The sequence below is a fragment of the Drosophila arizonae genome, chromosome 2 (assembly GCF_054131065.1).
Source record: "Drosophila arizonae isolate 15081-1271.41 chromosome 2, UAZ_ARI_1.0, whole genome shotgun sequence".
NCBI lineage: Eukaryota > Metazoa > Arthropoda > Insecta > Diptera > Drosophilidae > Drosophila > Drosophila arizonae.
In genome coordinates this window covers 29,714,723-29,728,571 of record NC_142922.1, presented here as the reverse complement: position 1 = coordinate 29,728,571, position 13,849 = coordinate 29,714,723, and the positions used below count along the sequence as shown (strand labels likewise).

General features: G+C 36.8%; 1 protein-coding gene across 2 annotated transcripts in view; it reads left to right on the top strand.

The window, feature by feature from the left end:
• The first annotated feature begins 7,814 nt into the window (after window positions 1–7,814).
• The window catches only part of Rfx (regulatory transcription factor Rfx), a 23,420-nt gene continuing 17,385 nt past the window's right edge, over window positions 7,815–13,849 (top strand). The window contains exon 1 of one of the 2 annotated variants that reach the window (XM_018011682.2): window positions 7,815–8,364. The gene's annotated coding sequence lies outside the window, so the exon portion shown is untranslated. The remainder of the gene's footprint in view (window positions 8,365–13,849) is intronic. The other variant, XM_018011673.2, reaches the window with a different exon arrangement.

Genomic DNA, 13,849 nt, shown 5'->3' with positions numbered 1-13,849 from the left:
AGATCTACAAATTAACGAGTGTATTTGCAATTTTAAATAAATTCCATACATATTATAATAATATAACCCGTTCTGGTATTTTACGAACTAAATATATGACTGAAATATTACTACTTTGTCGACGTAGTTACATCTCTGTCACAAACTGAATGGCAATTAAATTAAACTTTGAGTGAAGTGTGCAAATATACACAACACGAGACCAAATACTGTGAGCAGTTCGTGAGCGAAGATGACGTGCCTCGGGTATGCGAGAAGTAAAATGGCAAAAGAGCTAGAAAACGTGAGAGAAACGAGAGAGAAACCGCCCCGCTGACACTGAGCGAAGCACTTTGTCAAGTCATGTTGTACTGCGGCTGACTTTGGTTGTGTGTGAATGCGCTTGTATGTGCATATGTGTGTGCTGCTATGCGTTGGCTTTCAGATCTATTTGAGTGTGTGCGAGCGTGCGTTGATGTTATCGCATTTCGTGCGCGGCGAACGTGATTGCCACAGTGGGTCTGAGCTCAACATATTCGTTCAAATATGAAATGCATAGGTTACACTAATCAATTGCTGTTCAAATCTGTAGATTAAAAATTCGCATCTACTTGTTTTTACTAAGAACTAAATTTTCAAGCTGAAATCATTGTAAATAGAATTCTAAAAGTTAAGAATAACAACCTCTGTTAATAATAATAAACTATAAGAATAATTACGATGTTAAAAGGTTCTCTAATAACTATGCGGAACGATTTGCAAGCTGCATGCACCAGGAATAGCCCAGAAGTGCAGTTCATAGCCCTATTCGAATAATACAAAAGAATATGCATTCCATGTATGTAATAAATTTACTGGTTATGCATATGGGCATTTATGTATGTTATGTATATACATATCTGCTGAAATATTATGTTAATGTTTATTATGGGAATAATGAACAGCACAACCATAGTTAGTTGTGTGTGAATTACTTGCATACACATACACATGTGCAGATAAATATGTAAGTGCGCATGTATGGGTATGTATTGGAGTTATTAATAAGCATTTACTATACCGACTATAGTACTTATTGTTGACTGAGTGATTGTTAAAAATAAATATGTACAAACATAGTGCAGACATTCAGGCAGGAAAAAAGTTTTCGATTATTTTATTGATAATAAACGTTCACCCACACGTATGCATATAAAGATTACCGTTATGGAGCTCAATGGTCATTGGGGCGTGCGCTGCGTGCCTTTTTGCCTTTGCAGTTGTTGCTTCTGTTATGTTTGTCTGACAGCTTTCAAGTCGAAAGGCAGACGCAAACAACAACAAAGAAATAAAGAAAACACAACGTAGAAGCCCAAGGCAAATTAAGCAAAACAACAACAGTCTCAACGCTCAACGACAGCAGCAGCAGCAGCAGCGGCACATAATAAAACACGTGAACGTGACAAATTCCAAAGCGATTCGCAGCTGTTACATTGGGCGGCGACAACAACGACGGCCACGTTAGACGGCGAATTGCGACGGAGCGAGGATTGCCTGGCAACAAAGCGATTGTCTCACAGACACACATTCATGCAAAGCGCAAGCTCTCGCAGTCGGCTGACATTTTGTTTTTATAACATTTAAACACTCGACGCATTTATAAATATACTTATGTATGTATGTATGTATATAGATACACATGTGCATAAGTGTTATTATTAATCGAAATAATAATCATACGCTGAGTTGGCTGCTCATGAACAACACAACGAGCGAAGTGGCAGAGTAGCGCTTATTTCTGTCTCCCTTACACTCACTTTTTTTCTTTGTCGCTCTCTCTCTCTCTCTCTCTCTCTCTCTCTCTCTCTCTCTCTCTCTCTCTCTCTGTCTGTCGCTGTTTCTCTTTTCACAATGCGCTCCCTCTTTACTGTACGCGTGAGCAGCTTTTTAATCAAGACACGTCGAAAGCGGTCACAGCCAACGAAAAAAATTCATAGCGCATGACGTAATATCTCACGCGAGGCGAGCGTGTCAGCCATTTTACATACACACAGACGTTTGGAAATACATGTGTGTTTGTGTATATATGCATATGTACACACAAATACACTCATGCCGCAACACACATGCCAGTTTGTTGTTGGTCACGTGTTGTGCCAATGTTTCAGCTGCTTGTGAGTATTATCAGCACAGCACTTTGTTTATACACACTCATACATACGTATACGTATCCCATATAAGTATACGTATACGTATACATACAGGAGGTGTACGTACATATAATTTTGTTTATTTCATTTTATTTTCCAGCACTTTAATTAAATTTAAATGCCAGCGGTCGCCACTCACAAAGGCATGCAATCTATTTATAGCTCTGGCAAAGGTCACACCAAATCAAAGCAACAAGTCACTGCCCAGCACGATCAACAAATGTCACAAACGTGTCCAAGTCCACTGCGCAATGAAAATGGGCGCTGGCTGAAATGGCTTGCATAAGTTGCATTCCTTGCCATTGCTGTAGCTGTTGCTGATCTCACAGTCTGAGCTGGACAATTACAACTGTGTGTGTATGTGTGTGTACAGTAATGTGCTTTTATAGATATGTACATACATACACATGCACGCATGCATATAACATATGTGTGTGTATTCCGTGGCACGTGCAACGTCCCTTAGCAAATGCCTCATCACATGCTGTTACGTATACGAAGCCTATTCACACATTACACATACGCCTCGTAAGGCACGTGCGTGTTTATAGAACTTTAAAACTATTCACGCGCAAGGTCCCACACCAAGAGAAGAGGCCTTATCTTCAAGTTGTCTTCAAGTTGTTTCAATTGCTGTTCAAAAACAAATATTTTTCTTTCAATTCGACTATGTGCATAGTTGGTTTTTGTTATGGTCACGTGTCGCTAATCCAAATGCGTTACGTGGCCTGTGAATTTCCATAGAAATAAAATGCAATCAAGCGACACGAAGCTAAGCAACTACAACGAAAATGAACAAGGTTGTTGTTGCTGTTGTTGTTGCTGCCGCAGTTGTTTTTTCTTATAAACACGGCAAGCAGCGGGAAAAAAACAAACACTTGTAGATTGTTTGTGTGGGCATAGTTCCAAGCGCTGGCTGAGCCAACATGCACATAGATACGACTAAATGTTTCATTGTGTGAGTATGCATGCGATTATCTGAACGTATCTGCATCCGTGTCGTCTGTATGGCTATTACCCTGCTTGTGTGTGTGTCTGTGTGTGTGCTGGCTCAGCTTACATTTATAGTATAGAGGTGTTTACAATTAACCCATAAGCAGTTTGTTGTTTGAAAATGTTGTGAAGCCGCTGCTGAGGGCATGTACAACTTGGAAGCCGTCCCTATGGTATCAATTATCTAAAATATTGCAAAAAAAAAAAAAAAAAAAAAAAAAAAAAAAAAAGATTAATCAATAAGTGAGCTAGCTTGTTTTTTTTTTATATATATGTATATGGTGAAGTGCTCATAAATTATTTTTTAATTAGTTCTAGTCTTTGTTTATTATTGTATACACATATGTATATTTTGATATTTACGATTATAATCTTACTACAACAGTTTAACTAATATGGTTTTCCCACTATACTTGCTCGTTCTACATTCTATTCCAAAATCAAAGCTCTTAAAGATGATAAATAGGTAAAATGAATTAATTGCTCACATATTTTATTTTAAAAGAGCGTTAGAGCAGAGATATTGTAATGGTCTTTTAGCCAAAAGATTACAAATCATGCTAAAGGATCTGAAATATACCAAAATAACAAAAACAAATTTACTTACACTTTGAGCTTTTGTTTCCAATACAAGAATATTTCGTTGAATTTTGTTACTTTTTATTAAGTAAAATTGAAACTTAAATTTAATCTTAGCCATTTTACCATGATTTCAAATTTTCAATGGGTTCAAGTTGCATTTGAGTTTTTCGAGTCTTAATCTAAAATGCATATATACGTTATCAACTCTTCTTTTCTATTCAATTTAAATAGAGTCTGTTCAATAAATTTGACTTGTAAAAAATTCCTCATATTTAGTCCAAATCAGCTGTGATATAGAGTACAAGTCTTGTTGCTTTTCAGTATAGCCATGTAAATTTAATGTTAGAGTAAAAACGAAAAGCTGCTACCGTATAGAATAATACAGGTAAAGTAAATAATAACATGCTATGTAAAATATTGAATTATTGAACTACAGTGAATCACATCCCGTTCGCCCGCAGGGAAACTGATTTGCATATTGGAATATACACAGGTTGGAATATACTGCATTTATATTGACAATATGTACAGATATTGACTATAGACATCATTTGCACAATTTACACTTGAAATTAGCATAGGCTAATCAAATTGCTTAGCCGAGGGGCGGGGCAGCAGCTTTGACGCAGGCCAGGCTCGGGCAGGCCCGGCCAGGCCAGGCCCCGCAAGAGCCGCTCGAAGGAAAGGCCCCGAAACGAAATAAAATGGGTGTGTGTGCTAAACAATTTGCTTCATAAATTTACTACATTCGATTAGCATCACATTTCTGTGGATGATTTGTATGTACACTCAAATTGAATTTGAAATATATAACACAAAGTCGTGCACGCTTTTGGATTCTATAAATGAACGGAGATAACGAATAGCAAATAAAACACGAATACATAAATAAAAGCAAAACTCACATTGTCTTATCGCTTTGCCAAACTTTTAATTTCAAAGTCGAGGTAAATCTAATTAAAATGTACATACATATATGCGTATGAACATAGTACACAGATATTGGTAAACTGATAAGAGTAAAAGCAAAATACATATACATATATAAACGTGTGTATATTTATAGTGTGTGATTGTATGTATGTAGTCATGGCTATACCTATTGCATAAAACTGCGAGCCATGATGAAGCTGTAATGAAACGAAAGCTCAATTTCATACTCACTTATGGGTTGTATTCGAGTTCTGGGAAAACATTAGTGCTTTCTGTGGAAGCTTATTAAATAATACCGTTTACGGTCGAAAATGTTGACTAAGCAAAGTTTGTGTTTTAAAGTTTATATATTGAAGAGAAATTGGGGTTAATTGTAATTCTTTGGGAACTTTTTTCTATGTATATTTCAACTTTTTTGACCGAATCTTATTTTCGAACTCGAATTCCAATTAATTAAAATTTTATAAATTTTCAATGTATTGTCTTTGAATAAGAAACAAAACTTTTATTTTATATATACTTTATTTTTATATAATTATACACAACTAAAAATTCCAAATTTGCAAGTCGACTCATCATTAACTTTTAATAAAGCTATTTAAACAGATTAAACCGCAGATTGCAAGCTAATGCTCGCTTGTAAATAAATTGTTCTCTGTGCTGAAGGAAGTCAGGAAAAATATTTAAATTAAAGAAATAAATAAATAAATATGTAAGTAAATGGCCAACCGCAACACGTGTGACCGCAGCTGAACAAATAGAGAATAGAAAACACACACACACACACACAAAAACACACACACATACTATAGCGACAATCCGTAAGTGGAAGATGTGTGGCAAAAACAAAACTGCTGCATTCATTAAATGTATGTAGATAAAAAGTAGTACATGCATTACATGACATACTCATATGTCTGTGTGTATGTGAGTATATATACTGACACGTTTGCCTCGTGCAGCTCGTTTAGCTAATAGGGATAGCAATCGGGTATATTTGCTATGGAAAAGTACCTTGCTTTCACTGATACAAAATAAAACTTTTCCTTTCAATTTTAAAAATAAATAATATTAATAATAATGTTATAATTTGAGTTTCATTCATGCATATTTAAAACCTAGGTTAAACAAAAAATGTACAATAAAATTCAAAAAGTGTGAATAAAAACAAATATTTCAAACTTCCACGTTTTATTTTTATCTCGCTTTTCTCTCTCTTAGCTTATCGCTCTTTCTCCCTGTCTCACTATCGCCTTTCTCTCTTTCTTCTCTGCCAACTTGTTTCATTTAAATTTAACTGTTGAATAAAAAGATAACATAATAACATAAATAAATTTGTCATATATATTTTATTTTTTAAATACACATATTTATTTACTTACAGTTTACATATATTTCATAATTTATTACTATTTTATTAGGTAAATATTTTTAAATTAAATTTTTTCTTTATATTTCATATATATTTATATTTTCTTAGGTATATTCTAGCCAATCAACCACAAATGTTTTTCATTTGTATTTGAATTTGTTGCTGTTGTTGTATTATTTGAATTTCATTTGATGTCGAAGCATTTCGTATTTGTTTACGTTCTCGAGTTCTATTTTCGCTGCGCTCGCAGCTTATGTAAAAGTTACAAGCCGAGTTACACGTTTTGCATTTAAATGCTGTAGCCGCTTGATAAATCAGATAAAGCGGGTTTTGGATTTCCTATTAGGCCTGCTACTCTGGCGACAAGGTGACGCCGCAGCTTTGAACTTTTGTTTTGATGTTGATTGTAATAAATGTAGAAAAACATATAGACACACACATATGGACACAAGTAGTGGCATCTGGTTGAATTTAATTTGCATACGGATTTTAAGGCTGAGCTACCCTGACCATGGCCGGGATAGCCTTGAAGGAACCACATTCACTTTTAAAAATTCGCTAAAGTAGATGACTCTCCCTATTACGCATACGCCGTGGGTGCCCGAGGTGACCGGGGTGCCCTGGGTGCCCTGGGTGTAATCCAAAAGACATTGTTATGTCAATCCAAAGCCGCGAACGAGTCCAGAGCCACAATGACAATGTGCCAATAGTGTCGCTGTCAATATTTGTCATGATAGTTACATCGGCCCCGTTACGTATGATTCGTATCTTAGTACATACATATATACCGATGACCGATGTGTGTATATATACGGCAATAAATATATGTATGTATGTATATATACTGTGACGCACTTTTCGTATGGTAACGGAAATTCATTGAGGCAAACGTGCGGTGCAACTGGCACCAGTTCCGAGGGTGTGCCCCTGCGGTTGCCAACAACAGAACTCAATAAAATTCCAGAAAATGCGTCATACAAAATGAAAGAAGAAGAAAGAAAAATATTATTGAAAAATGTGTAACAAAACAACAAAACTCATAAACTGAAAATTGAAAACAATTGTTATTAATAATTCAATTCTGCATGTAGAATACAAATATCCACACTCACACACACAGGCACACACACACATATACAAATACGACTAAAGTTCAGTTGTACTTGCGGACGCGAACTAGCGAGCTCGCCTGCTAATGTGCAACACGTGTGCGAGAGCTCAGAGACTTGCCGGCTGGCTAATTGAGCGAAACTAGACGAACAGCATTGAGCAGGAATGTGTGTATGCATGAATATGTAAATGTAAATATGTACATAAATAACCAATTTCGATATACATATTCAATAGTTACAGTTGAGTAGACGTGTGGCTGCTTGTGTGTGTGCAATGCATTGGGGAGACATTGCCTTATTAGAGCGTTAATTGGTTTTGCTGTTATGCCATTCAAGTGTTAAAATTGCGAATCGCAACAAATTAATTAACAGGTATGTAATGTGCAACAAATTGCATACAGTTTTGGCGCGTTGAAAGGAAAACAAACAAGAAACATTTTTGCAGTCATATTAATGCTTGCCAAAGAAATTTATAAAACTGTGTTCTTAATTAAATTGTATTTGAATAAATTAATAATTCCATTAGATGGCACTTTCATTACGTATAATTTTGCCGCCAAATTCAAATCGATTGACGAATACATGCGAATGGCAAAAACAGCACAAGCCCTGCCGCAGCGCTGCCAGACAGTCGAAACACTATTTAGTTTGCAGATGCGACTTGGCCATTTACCAACACTGCACAATGCCGAGTCAGCTGCTAACCATTTAGTTAAGCAATTTTACGGAAATTTTTGTAAATCTTTTTAAATTCGTGCAATAGTCTTAGAATATTAATTTTGAAATCGTACGTGCAATACTCACAAATACCCAACAATATGTGTTAAACCGATAATCGTTTTCATTTGAAAAGCAACGCGGCCTTTTGGCCAATAAAATGCCATCACTTTGTTTGTTGTTGTCCCCTGTTGTTGCCAAGGAAACGAAAAACGCAAACACAACAAGTTACGTCGCAGCACGGTCGATCGTGTGCATGTGTGTGTGTGAATATGTGAGCTCCACACTTCCTTCCGGTCTAATTTTTATACCAAATGAAGGATATCGCACAAAGGAACAGCGCTAACTTTTATATATTTCTAATTTCCACAAAAATTCAACAAAAATAAAATGTCCAAAAATGTGCAAAAAATTTGATTTGAAAATGCAATCTATTCAAATCCAGGATACTGTCAAGTGTGCAGGATGATATTACGCATTTGATATGGTGAGTACTAGAAAAATCCATTGGACTAATTTAAGTGACCGCCTCCACTCCGCCCCCGCCGTTGTTCCCGTTCGACAGGACGGCAAATGTCACAATTATGTGGAAATGAAAAAACTTTGCGAGAGTCAAAGATCAAAAAGCATGTAACTTTTTCCATTTTTCCAAGCATTACGAGGATTTGTAAATGAGTTTTCATTGAACGGGAAAATGAGAAAATTACGCTTCCCACACTTTGAACTCGAGTTTTCCGACTTTAAACTTTTGCAGCGCAAGCCATTTCTGTAGGGCTTAATGTTTAGAGGCAATTAAGACGAGTCCTGGCCACGGCCACCAGCAAACCAACCAACCAGCCAGCCAGCCAACCAAGCGGCCAACCAACCCCCAAAATATACACATCCAGGTAACAGTTTGTGGCAGGACATGTATATGCTATGCGTGGCACAGCCACCCGCGTGCACCTTCGCATCCAAGTGGCGTGTGCGATACTCTTACGGCTGCCATGCCCGGTTGCACAGCCGACCGAGCGACCGCACCAGGTGTAGAACAAGTATCTCGCTGCACATTTCCGCTTTGCTGCCTCGCACCGCTTGCCTGGACTAAGGCAGCGAGGGGGATGGGGTCAGCACATGCCAGGCGAACGCTCGCATAATAACTGTCAGAGCATCTGATGATTTGATGGCTTTGCTGATGACAGTCAATAACTCCCATAATTCTCATCATTCTCATCATTGGCGACATTCGACCCGCAGTGCTCTGAACTGGTATAATTGCAAGCCGCAAGTATCGCTGCTCAGGTGAACAATGTGTCTTTTGCCATTTCAATTAATGCGCATATAACATATTTGATTAAACAGCCATTGGAGCAATGGGAAAACACTGCAGAGTTCGGCCACAGCTCGATTGCTGATTGCATTTCGATTTTCTCACTTGACCGCATTTTCAGCTCCCTTTGCTTTCAAATCACAATTAATTTGCTCAAGTTACGAGTTAAAACAAAACCATTATACCCTTATTTCCCATTGAAAATGGGTTCAGGGTATAAAAAAAAAAAAGACCGTAGCCATTTAACACTGACTTGCTTTAGAGAAGAAATCATATAGTTAGAGTGTAAATTATAAATCATAATTAAATGGGGCTTATAATGAAATTGCCCGTTTTTAGGAATATAATCTGATATACTTGATGATACGGTATAAATATTAATATTATTGTCAATATGCTAGAAACTCATTTTGAACAAAACAAACTTATTATGGAAACGTAATATAAAATCATTTTAAAGAAAACTTTTTGTATGCATATGTTAAATGATAAAAATAGCTCCAACTGCTTTGTTGCTGAAATGGAATTATCCTTTTGTTCATAAATACATACTCTAAAATACGTGTTAAGATTACATACGTATTAGATAAATATCGTAAGCATCGTTTAAGTTTGTTAAAGGACATAGGACATTTCAGTTTAAGTGCAGATTGTATTAGAGTAGTCACTTGCTTCAAATATATTCGAAGAAAAATCTTAATCGTAATATAAATATCCTGTATCCATTATATATAAACTGCTTAACTTGATATTTCTCAAAGAATGTTTTCTATTTCTTTATTTCGTTCAATTCGATTGAATTCTGGCCTCTCTCTTCATTTATTCATGAACATGTTTATCAATTGAATCTCAATTTCGTTATCTTCAAATGAATATTGTCTTCTCATAACCTCTGCTCTATGTCAATCTGTCAAATCTATCTAAAAATATTCAACTTAAATTTTAATTCATGGCTTGGGGTGGAACCTTTATATATATTTTTTAAATAAGAAACCCATTGAAAATTAAAGTTGAGGGTATAAAGGTTTTGAGAAAATGTATGTAACAGGCATTAGAAGTCGCGTAACTAAAAATGTTTTATATATATTCCTGTATGAGTACATGTGTTGTATTTAAATGTAAATATACATGTATAAAATAGGACACAAAATAATTGTTCAGAGTATCTACTGGCCGAGCAGACTTAGCTAATGCATTAATTCTTGCTTCAATCATTTTGTGACAGTGGAAATTTGCTGTTCGATAACATCAAAAAGAACCAAACTTCTCCAATAAGTCAATTTATACGTGTATATACCCGTATGTCAAGTTCAGTTTATAGAATAAACACCAAATATATAAATTATCTAGTCAACAAAAATAAATAAAAAGGGCTATGATCTGGAATAAAATAGACATTTTTACAATGCTACGAATTATCAAAAATTCCAGTTAAATCCAGTTAGTTTTTAGTATTCATGACTCATATTTAGAAAAAACAGGCTTCAACAAAATAGTCCGTATTGAAAATATCTCTTACTCTTAACAATTTTTTGTTTGTTTTCAAATTAAGTATTTTTGTAAAGATTGTCCAAAGCTAAAGCTTGACTAAATTTTATCTATGCAGGAACAAGTATTATTAGGAATCCTACGTATTATATTTATTCTTCAACTAAACTTAGACAGATTTAGCTGCTGTTCAATCATTCCACTGGCATTAAATTGCTTCAAGTGGCCTCTGCTGAAGACCAAATATTTGTGTATGCTCTATGCACACACCTACATATACACATTTACACATATATGTGCATTTAAACTCGTCCTGTGCCGTGCACTCGCCGTGCAACCCGGTCGAAAACCTTAACAGAAATAAACAAATGTTTGTCTTTTTGGTAAGAGCGTCACGCTTACTGCGTCAGCAACTGCCAGCACAGCTGCCGATATGTGCCGGCAGCATGGGATCTAGATGCAAATGCAATGCCGAGAGGGTGTTAGAGGCTTCGGGGCAGAAAGTGTCCTGCCACTGGCACTGGGACGGCTGCTGCCAGTGCAACTGCAGTTCTCGTTTGGGCCAATGCCCAAAATGCATTTCTGTCTCGCTCGGGCAGCCGATTGAGTGCGTGCGCTAGACACCACCGGCAGCAATGGCAGACAGAGGAGTGTATTGACCAACTCTATTACCAATTAACTACCCCTACGCCCCGTCGGCGGCACTTGAGCACTCCAGCCAGCGGGCAGGCGGCGGGCGGCAGGTGGCAGGTGGTCGACAACAATAGCAGCCTGAACAAGTTTCGTGTTGTAGTTGCACTTTCACGCTCGCACAGCAAGCACAGTGAGCGGCGCCAGCAATAGCAACAACATCAATAGAGGAGCAACATCATCGAACAGTGGCAGATCCCTCGTATGGGTCCTTAATCGAACTGAGCCAAAGTGCTTTATGGTCTTGCAAGTAAGCGAAATAATCCAAAACAGCAGCAAAAGCCAAACAATAACAACAGACCAAACAAAAAATCCCAAACTTATTTGATCAATAATTTGCCGTGGCGCGTCCTTAGTGATTCCAGCGAGTGTTAGTGTATGTGTGTGTAAGTGTGTGTGCTTGTGTATTTTCATGTTGCATTTTTCACACGTCAAATTTATGAAGTTGTCCGCGTGGTTTTACCATTTGATTTGTGAACTAATGCAAAAGCACCTTGCACTTCCGGTGGGGGGGGGCGAAGCATTAACCCTCTAACCAAAGCCGCCCCTGCACATTAGGCGACGCGCAATCGCCGCTGGCTTCGTTTATTGTTTATAAACAACAACGTGGACGGACGGCTTGAAGCTCGACTCTATGACGTATGCCGGGTCGTCGTGTTGCCCGAACTACATCTCATTTGCTTGACTACGCCGTCCCATAGCCAGTGTCAGTGCCAGTGCCAGTTCCAGTTAAAGTGCCAGCCTTTGCTCCAATCCTAACTGCCATCTACTGTCTGGATACTTTCTAGGGACTGGGCCGGGTTGGGTCGGTCGGTTGCCAGCGGGCTTTCGGCAAATATTATTTACATTGAACCGGTTGCCCAGTGAACAGTTGCGGGCCAAAGGGAAAGCATTAAGATATCCCGAAGAGTTCGATTCAGTGTGAGAAATTCATAAGTGCAGTTTGCGGAGTTTGTGCAAGATGGACAGAGATGGAGTTGCTCAACTTCAAATTCAAATAGCAAATAGATTAAGGTATCCAATATGAATAAGATTGCAGCATTAAGGCAATGCATTTAATTTTGCAGTGAATGTGAATGAATGTGTATGAATCTGTGATTATTTGATTTACAAAAGACGAATAGAGTGTTTATGGAAATACTTGTTTAATGCTGAGCATAATCGAGGTGAAATGTTTATACTGGAAATGGAATTTAATATTAATATTAAATCGAATCAAATAAAGTTGAATACTAAATTGTGATTAAAGTCTTATGTCCAAAGGCTTACGTTAATTAAAAATTTAATAATGAATTTTATTTGAGAATTCTTCGATTAAAACTTGATTAACAAGGACGAATAAATTGTTTATGGCATAAGTAAGAAGGTTATTTAACGTTAATCGTAATCCAAGTAGTAAATTTATTTTAATATAAATACTCAAACGAATCAAAAAAATTTAATTATTTGATACTGGGCGGCCCAGCCGTATGTCTGAACTCTATCCATAGTCATGTGAAATTTAATAATCTATGTAGTTGATTTGATTTAAAATGCGTATACTACCGTAATATATACATAATATGTATATGCATATGTTTAAGTCCTCTTGCGGAAATTCGTTATGTTATACATTATCAAGTAGTCTTGGGTATAGCTAGAAATTAGGGTTGTTATTTATATTATTTTTCTTTTTATCAATATAATGAAGTGTACCTAGAAGTTGTTATAAAAGCTGCACATAAGTATTATACGTCGGGTTGTTATATTTTAGCAAATGTCCTCTGTTAAGATACTCCATTGTCTTATGGAATCGACGCTTAAGAAAATTAAGCATATAAAAGCTTTGAGCGCAAGTTTCAAATAGGCTAGAACTGTAGAGCCTCTCTCCAGTTCAGATTTGAAATGCTTTATGGAGTCGTAGACAATAAAAACAAAATATATTAAAATTAAGAAAAAAGTATTCCAAATTCTCTCCTACTCTAATTTGATTGGTGAAAATCATTTCAATGGAAAGCTTAAGAGCTATCGAAGCACTTTTTAATTAGATCATGCCTCACACACACACACACACATTGACTCATCAACCCACACACACACATTCACCTACTTCATATATACAATCAGATGTATGCTACTTAAATTATATTTAGCGCCTAAATGATGCCACGAAAAAAAAACTGCTGAACAAGAAAACAAAATGGCGTCGTTCTAGAGTATAACAAAGGCTAAAGGAAAATTGGTGCTCCATGTGGGCTGCTGCTGCTGCCGCAGAGAACAAAGCAACGAGCAGCGAATCAAAGTATGAAGAAAATACCTGTGAAATGTTTAATTTCATAGCAACGCCCCATCGGAAGCAGTCAACCCCCAAAAAAGCGAGTAGGCTAGCAACAAAGACATCAAGTGGGAATATCACAAACAACAACAACAGCAACAATAGCAAAACGAAATGCATGTAGCACTCGTATACCATAAAGTAGGAGGCATTTCTATGGCTATCGACTGT